Source organism: Leopardus geoffroyi, chromosome C1 (assembly GCF_018350155.1).
Source record: "Leopardus geoffroyi isolate Oge1 chromosome C1, O.geoffroyi_Oge1_pat1.0, whole genome shotgun sequence".
In the NCBI taxonomy this organism is placed as follows: Eukaryota; Metazoa; Chordata; class Mammalia; order Carnivora; family Felidae; genus Leopardus; species Leopardus geoffroyi.
The window spans coordinates 17992940-18001491 of record NC_059328.1 but is presented as its reverse complement, the minus strand read 5'-3'; the positions used below and the strand labels follow the sequence as shown (position 1 = coordinate 18001491).

At 49.0% G+C, this 8552-nt stretch overlaps 1 long non-coding RNA gene across 1 annotated transcript; it reads right to left on the bottom strand.

Moving 5' to 3' along the window:
* Positions 1–5040: 5040 nt before the first annotated feature.
* LOC123599835 lies at positions 5041–8095 on the bottom strand. The gene is made up of 2 exons (XR_006713312.1): positions 7896–8095; positions 5041–7142 (listed from the first exon to the last, which is right to left on the bottom strand). It is a non-coding gene; the product is annotated as an uncharacterized LOC123599835 (long non-coding RNA).
* Between the last annotated feature and the right edge of the window lie 457 nt (positions 8096–8552).

The window sequence follows — 8552 nt, the reverse complement described above, 5'->3', positions numbered from 1 at the left end:
GGGGGTCTGGAATGCCAGGCTCAGTGGCTTCGCTGGAGTTTATAAGCAGGAGGAGGCCAGGAACAGTATCGGAGGAGACAGGACCAGGCCCGTGAAGGAAGCTGAGACACCGTATTTTGGGAGGAGCCAGGAGCTTGGTTTCTTGTACCAGGAAAAAAGGGTCTAGGCAGCTGCCAGACCATCACTGGGGGTCACTACTCCAGGGAAAATTTTCCCCACTTCCTCAATCTCTGTGGGCAACAGAGATGTAAATGTCAACAGTGCCTCCTGCTGCACAGCCTCGGCATTACAGTATCTTTGTCCTAGAGGTCACAAACAGCCGGTAAGGGAGATCTGTTCTAGAAGGTTCGAGCTGGAATAACACATTCAACAGCTATTACTGCTGCTGCCACTGCTGTTACTGGTTAAGAGCTTACCGTGCCCCAGGCACTGTGCTAAGTAAATCTCCTGGATTATCTCATTTAATCTTCCCAATGACCCTATAAGACAGGAACTATTATTAACCCCGTTTTTCAGATGGCAAAACTGAAGCAGGGAAGATAAATGATTTTTTCCAAGGTCTCACATTAGTTTGTAGCAAGATTAGCTTTCCAGCCCAGGTGTCTCACTCAAAAGCCTATAGTTTTAACTGCATTCCTGGCCTCCCGTCAAGTCTGAGGATGATGGCGGTCTTTCCATCATCTCCACTCGGTTGGTTCTAGAGTTGCTATCTAGAACTCTGTTGAGAAGGATTCTGAGTGCCGCGATGAATTACTGATGTCTGTCCGGGGCACAGGCAGAGATGGGGCAGCGTTTCCGATCTCGTCGAACCTACTAGGGGACACCACACACCAAAGGAAAGTGATCCAGACTGAGCCGTTGCATTGGACCAAGCCATTTCCCCAGAAAGGGGTTTCCCGAGAAGGGGGCCAAGGCTTAACCCTCTGACCTCTGTGTTTACTTGTTCACTCAGGGACTGAAAGGGCATCTCACGCTTGTCCTGTCCAAATATGAGCCCTTGCTTGGGACCTCCTGAGCCATCTTCCTGCCATTTTCCCCATTCTAGGCACAAGGCATTGCTGGTCCCTGTTCCTCAGCCAGAAGCCTTGGTATCATCCTTAACCCTCTTCCCTCCCACACCCTACATCCAATCTTCCAACAAATCTCATCGGTTCCACTTCCACCCTCAAAACACGTCCAGAATCCAGCTACTCATCATCTTCCCAGCTACCCCTGGGCTCACATGGCAGCCACATAGGCAGTCTTGGTACATGCACCTTTACCCCCTGCACTCGGTGTCCACACTGCAGGCACGGCCCTTAGGTCTTCTTGGTTTTCAAAGTACCTTTATTATTATTATTATTATTGCTGTTTTAATTGTAGAGAGAGCAAGCAAGGGAGAGGGGTAAACACACAGAGAGAGAGAGAGAGAGAGAGAGAATCTTAAGCAGACTCCATGCTCAGCATGGAGCCCAACGCAAGGCTCAATGTGGGGCTCAATCCCATGACCCTGGGATCATGACCTGGGCCAAAATCAAGAGTCAGATGCTCAACTGAGCCACACAGGCGCCCCTGGTTTTCAAAGTACAGTACTTTTACATAAGACACACACACACACAGTAAAGAAGGGCAGGGATTGTCATTCCCATTTGACAGATGAGAAAAATCAAGGCACACAATGATGTAACTGGCCCCAAGAGGCACACCAGGGAAGCACAGTACAGGGCTCTTACCATGATGTTGTATAATACCTGATCCCTGCAACTCACAGAGCTTCCTCTGAGCACGTCTGAGAGTTACACACACACACACACACACACACACACACCCCACCTAACCCAGAGGATGCAGGAGGTCAGGCAGGGAGGATGTCAAGGAGGTCAGGGGAGACGGTCTCTCCGCCTTGGAGTGGCTGGGGAAATGGCTCGGTCCAATGCAACGGCTCAGTCTGGATCACTTTCCTTTGGTGTGTGGTGTCCCCTAGTGTTCACTCTTAGGAAATGCAGTTGGTTGATTATCTAAGGAAGCTTTTTGGGAGAACCCCCAGGCTCTGAAGGTAAAGGAGGAGCCTGGGCGCTCTGGGACCACACCCTGACCAGGCTCCCTCCCAGCAGAGGTCCTTGTCCCTTAAAGGCCAGAGCCTGTGTCCAGGTGTGGAAGGGCCATGCCGCTCCTTCCAAAGCTTACCCATCCACACCTCATGGGAACCCAAACTGGTACAGCTATTCTGAAAGCAGTTATTTAAAAAAAAAAAAAAAAAAAAAAAAAAAAAAAAATCAAGATTTAAAAAAAAGGTTTTAAATGACAGGCTTATTATATAATGTTAAATGGAAAATTAGGACAAAAACGCGTGTAAAAATACCATCTACGCATACACCTACCGAAGATAGACACACAAATGGCAGCAATGAGTCTTTCTGAAGAGTAGAATTACGTTTTATTTTTATTTTTTAATAGTTTTTAAATTTTTTTCTGTACAACACGTTTCACGTTTCTAAAGTTTTATAAAGGTGGGGCGCCTGGGTGGCTCAGTCAGTTGAGCGCCCGACTTGGGCTCAGGTCATGATCTCCTGGTTCACGAGCTCGGGCCCCGCATCGGCCTCTGTGCCTGCTCGGAGCCTGCTTCAGGGTCTGTATTTCTGTCTCTCTCTGCCCCTCCCCTGCTCATGCTCTCTCTCTCTCAAAAATAAATTAAAAAAATAAAGTTTTATAAAGGAAAAAATAAATAAATAAAGCCCTTTCCATCTGGCGTCCTGCCCCTGTTGCCTGCTGTGAGCTGGTCAGAATGTCCCCTCCAGAACGCTATTCCGTGAACATTGGGCAGGTTGAAGATGTGTCCACTGGTGGGGACACGTGTGTATTCCAGTGGGGAACTTCTTTTTTTTTTTTTTTTTTTTTAATTTTTTTTTTTCAACGTTTATTTATTTTTGGGACAGAGAGAGACAGAGCATGAACGGGGGAGGGGCAGAGAGAGAGGGAGACACAGAATCGGAAACAGGCTCCAGGCTCTGAGCCATCAGCCCAGAGCCTGATGCGGGGCTCGAACTCCCGGACCGCGAGATCGTGACCTGGCTGAAGTCGGACGCTTAACCGACTGCGCCACCCAGGCGCCCCATCCAGTGGGGAACTTCTGAACACGGTGCCTTACTCAAGCATTTCAGAGCCCTGGCAGGGTGGGAGCAGGGGGTTGGAAAGGGCAGAGGGACTCCCTGGGGACCAAGAAACCTTAGCTGTCAGAGAGAGGGATGCAGGGAAGCCAAGAGAAAGTTGATGACCAAGGTTCTCAGGCAGAGAGGAAGAGGGGCCTCAGAGAGATGGTGTATATGAGTGTGCCCAGGACCAGAGAAGTGACTAGGTGTGCCCAAGGTCACACAGCAGGTGACAGGGTGTGTCTGGTGTTCAGATCACCTACCCCCAATTCCTGAGCAACCTGGAACTTACAGGAAGCACCCACGGAAATGCAAATTAGCACAACAGTGAGAAAACACTTTGGCAATACATTTTTAAGTTTGAAGAGGTCAAAGGTTGGTCAGGATGTTGGGAAAGGGAGATGTTCCTGTGTCCTACTGGTAGGAGTTAGATTGGTTTAGCCACTGCAGAGAGCAATTTGCAGTACCTGCTAAATTTTCAAGTGCATCCTGTGACCCAGCAGATCCACATCTCAGTATTATCTACCCCAGAGAAACACCAGCCGGAGTGTAGACGGGGTGGTCGCAGAGGTGATCATTGAGGCGTTTTGTCATCTTAAAAAATTAAGAACTTTCTAAATATCCACCAACTGGAGAAGGATTAAATGTGACACATCTGACCCATAGAATACTTTAAGAAGGGGGCGAGGGGGGGGGGTACAGTGGGGAAAATTCTCCATGGAGTTTTGTCGGCTGAAAAGGGCCAGAAACAAGTGGCAGAATGAGGGTATGAAACAATGTATATAAAACCACACAGACCGAGGCACAGGATCATCTGTGTTCCCGGGGTCCGCGAGAAAAGACTTGGAAAAATCCACCCCCCCCCCAAAAAAAAACTGGCAATAGCAGTGGGTTAGGTGTGATTGGGGGGAGATAGGAGAACGTGTGAAGAGGAAAGTGTATCCACCTATAGCTTGTGTAATCAAAAATTCACCATTAAAAAGAGATTCGAGAAAGACCAAAAGGAAGAAAGGGAGGGAGTCAGGAGTCCCCCCCCCCCCCCCCAGGAGGATGTAGCACGTGGCAGGCCCAGGAGGACCAGCACAAGAACGGAGACCCCACTGAGATGAAGAATGGGGGAGGTGAGCAGAGGCTCCTGGGCAGGGGTGCGTGGCTGCGGGGCGACAGGTTCCCCGAGGCCGGCCCCGCTTTCCCAGAAGAAGCAGGCGGGCCTGGGGCCGGGTCCCGGCAGGTGCACGGCCGTCTCTGCACGCCCGGCGGTCAGCACACCTGGGAGCCGCTCTCAAGCGCCTGGGGGCCTTCCCAGGCCTGGAAGGAGCAGACTGAGGCAGGTTTGGAAAGAGCCAGGCTGCTCTTACGGGAAAGGGAGAAGGGGTTCCCGGCCAGCGCCGCCCTGCCCCTCCTCTCCCAAGCCTCTGCGTCCCCATCCCCGCCCCGCCCCGCCGGGTGGCCGCGCCTCCCCGCAGTCCCCCTCCAGTCCAGGCCCAGAGGGAGCGGCAGGAGCGGCTGAGGCTGGAAGGGAAGGGGCCCCAGGCGAAGGGCTATGTCAGGCTGGGTAATCCTAGGCTCTTTCCAGGCTGCCATATGTTTCCAGGCTGCCTAGGTTCAAATCCTGGCTCCACCTGTCTGTGCCCTTAGCAACCCCCCTCTCTTCAATGGAGATAGAATTCGCCTACTACAAAATTCACTCTTTAGAAGTGTACGATGTTTGGGGCGCCTGGGTGGCTCAGTTAAGCGTCTGACTTTGGCTCAGGTCATGATCTCGGGGTTGGTGAGTTCGAGCTCTGTGCTGACATGACAGCTCAGAGCCTGGAACCCTTTGGGATTCTGTGTCTCCCTCTCTCTCTGCCTTCTCCTGCTCATTCTCTCTCTCTCTCTCTCTCTCAAATAAATAAACATTTAAAAATTATTTAAAAAAAGAAGCATACAGTGTCTAATATAGTCATTAAGTCATGCAACTGGGGGAAAAAAATGCCACAAGGGATTCCAGTCCTAACACAGAACAAAAAGTTCCAAAATCAATTTTCTCCACCTCTCCCTTCATATGTCTCATCTTCGTAGCCTCTGTTCCCTAAACTTGCTCCTTTCTTCTCCAAACGCCTAAGCCCCAGTTGGCTCTCACTTTTCCCTCCTCTCCTGCCTTTTCCAGTGTTTATTGATCCAGTCTCGCTGGGCCCCTTGCTGGCCCAGGCAGGAGAGGGAGAGGCTGGGAATCCTCGTACAGCAGTGTGGTTTTATACACGTTATTCTCAGAGTCTGTGGAAGAGGCATGATTATAAAATCCCACCTGTGGACAGAAACATGACTGTGAAGTCATACTTTCAAAAGAGATACTGAGGCCTTGAAAGTATGAGTCAATGTCAAGTTCAGCTTAGTAAACATTTAAGTGAGTGGCTTCCTGCCAAGAACCAGGAGGGAAGCTGGGTTGTTTGGAACATGCAGAATTGTGTTTGAGCCCCAGATGTTGAAGGTGCGTGGGTCTTACCTATCTTGTGCCAGGTCCTGAGGATGTATGTACTCAGGAAGAGAGAGATTCGAGGCACAAATGTGATTTCTGTGAAATGGTGATTAAGTACTACGAAGGAAACATACGTGGGGACTGGGAAGAAACCAAAGTCAGGAAGTGAAGAAAGCACCCTGAGAAAGTGACTTAGGGGCTGAGACAGGCAGCAGCAACAGGCACTGACTAGGGGACAAGGGGGAAGAGCAACCTGGGAAGGGAAAACCCCAGGAGGTGAGCCAGACAGACAGACAGACAGACAGAAGGGAGAGGAAGGGAGGGAGGGAGGGAGGGAGAGAATGGGGGAGAGAAACCAGCAGAGCCCTCTGTGTAGCTGGAGCCTAGAGAATTGGAAGAGAGGGTTAAAGGGAAGGTGGAGGCCACATTGTAAACTTGATCGTGTGTAAGACATCTTGAGCCTCGTGCTGTGGAACATAAGCCTTATTCCCCACTTAGGGCTTGGGATGTGCTTTGTTCTAACCATGGAGAAGCTCAGGGATGGTTCTTTCCCAGTGTAGAAATGCAGGCCTATGTAGGCTCAGAAGAACCAATTGGGTGCATTTCTTCACACCTCCGTGTTCGGTGACCTCACGTTGAACTTCTCATGGAGAGAGTCACCCCAGAAACCAACACGGGGCTTCCTCCTGTTCCCCGCCCCCCCCCCCCCCCAGACCCACTTGTTAAACATTTTCCAGCTGACCTCCCAGTTTCGTGCTGTGATCTTTGCAAATCAGGAAGTGATCAAGATCGGGGAATTTCATTTTTGTCTGCCCTTAACCATCTGGAGGATAAATAGCAGAAGTCGAAACCCACGGGCTTTGAGGACGGCCAGACCAAGGTTCAAGTCCTAGCCCCATCACTAATCAGCTGTGTGATCCTGGGTAAGCGACGTAACCTCTCAGAGTTCCGTCTGTTAAAAGGGATACAAATACCCACCTCGTGGGGTTGTTGTGAGGATTAAACACCACAATATATGTAAACTGCGGAGGCTGTTGCACAGCAAGGATTCAAATAAATATTAAGGGTATTGAATGCCGTTTTAGATAAAGAGAGCTCAGTAGAAGTATACTCGTTTTATACCAGAATGGATTTACGAGCAATACTGGGGATAGTGGAAAGGTACTGGAGCGGCACACTGAGGACCTGCGTAGACGCTAGGTTGTGGTAACTGGCTGAGATTTTTCTGACCCGCATCCAAGATGACTTCCTTTAAGGTTTTGAGAGACGTAACTAACCTGACCTTTATGGTCACAAAATGTTCTTTCATGTTGATTCAGAATGTCATCCAGACGTTCGGTTTCCTAGCTTGAGATTATAGGGTATGGGGGAAAGGGGCGGGGGAGAACAAGCACGTGGCAGATTTTGTCAAAAAGAACAGGTGCCGTCGGGCACCCCCCCCCCCCCCCGGGTGGCTCAGTCAGCTAAGCGTCTGACTCTTGATCTCGGCTCAGGTCTTGATCTCAGGGTCGTGAGTTCAAGCCACGCACTGGGCTCTGCGCTGGGCTTGAAGCCTACTGAAAAGCAAAACAAAAAAAACAGGTGCCAGATTCAGACAAGCCAAGTGGGTGGAGCAGGTGGCAGATGAAGACATTTCCCCAGTGCCCTGTCCCCACTGCCAACCTGCTCCCAGTTCACTGGGATTCTTGGCCTGAAAGAGCTGCAGTGGGTTGGATGAAGTTGGTTGGGGGGGGGGGGGGCAGGGGTTCTTCCATCTTCCTTGTCTTTGAGGTCCAAACATGGTCCCTGTAAGCCCCTGTCAAGTAGTGCTGACTGAGGGGCACCTGGGTGGCTCAGTCAGTTGAGCGTCCAACTCTCCATTTTGGCTCAGGTCATGGGATTGAGCCCCATGTCGGACCCAGCGCTGAGAGCACAGAGCCTGCTTCTCTCTTTCCCTCTCTCACTACCCATCCCCTACTTTCTGTCTCTCTCCGTCTCTCTCTCTCTCTCTCTCTCTCTCTCTCTCAAAAATAAATAAATAAACTTAAATAGTGCTGACTGAGCTGAAGTCATAGATGCGAATCTCAGAACTATCCTGAGATTCCTGAATGTTTTCACCCAGGGCCAAACTCAGGGCCACTTTTGGATGCACCTAGTTCTGTGAAAATGCATTCTCTCAACCGAGAACTGCCGGGATACAGGTTGAGAGGCGGCACCTGCAGCAGAATTCTCTGTGCTCTGTATCTGCTCCTCGTTCACCGGCTTTATCATAGCCCACCAATGGTCACTCAGCCTGTCACGGGTACCCACAGAGTGGACAAAGCAATTACCCGAAGGCAGGGTGGCCATGCAGTCAGGCCGGGTGCCGAATCCAGAACCCAGCACCTGCATAAGCTCTCTGGGTCCTCAAAATGGCAGTTTCCTCTTCTGTAAAGAGGAGGCAATACCTCCTTGGAAGTACTGGGAAATAGAAAAAATGAAAAGAGAAAGAGAAGAAGATAACATTTAATAAAGGAGAGCAATGATCACCTTTAGAATCTTGTCAGAAAAGCTATACATGCAAATTATTGAAAAGCTTAGAAACTAAACATGAGCAGAAAGAAGAAACTTAAAATACATGTGTATAATATAGAATACATATATATTACATAATATATAATATGTATGTTATATATTATAGATCATATAATACATATGTATTGCATATATATACATGTACATATACATGTATTATATTATAACAATATACATAATACACATATAATACACACCACATATATAATATACATATATGTATACACACATGTGTATAATATGTATACGTATAATCTGTATAATATACACATATGTATATTACATATGTGTGATGTATTATATATATTTATATCCTCACCACCCAGAAGTTAACAACCACCCACATATGGGTGTATATCCTCGATCTGTTATCCATGCCTAGGCGCACACATATTTTTTTTTAAATGGGACCG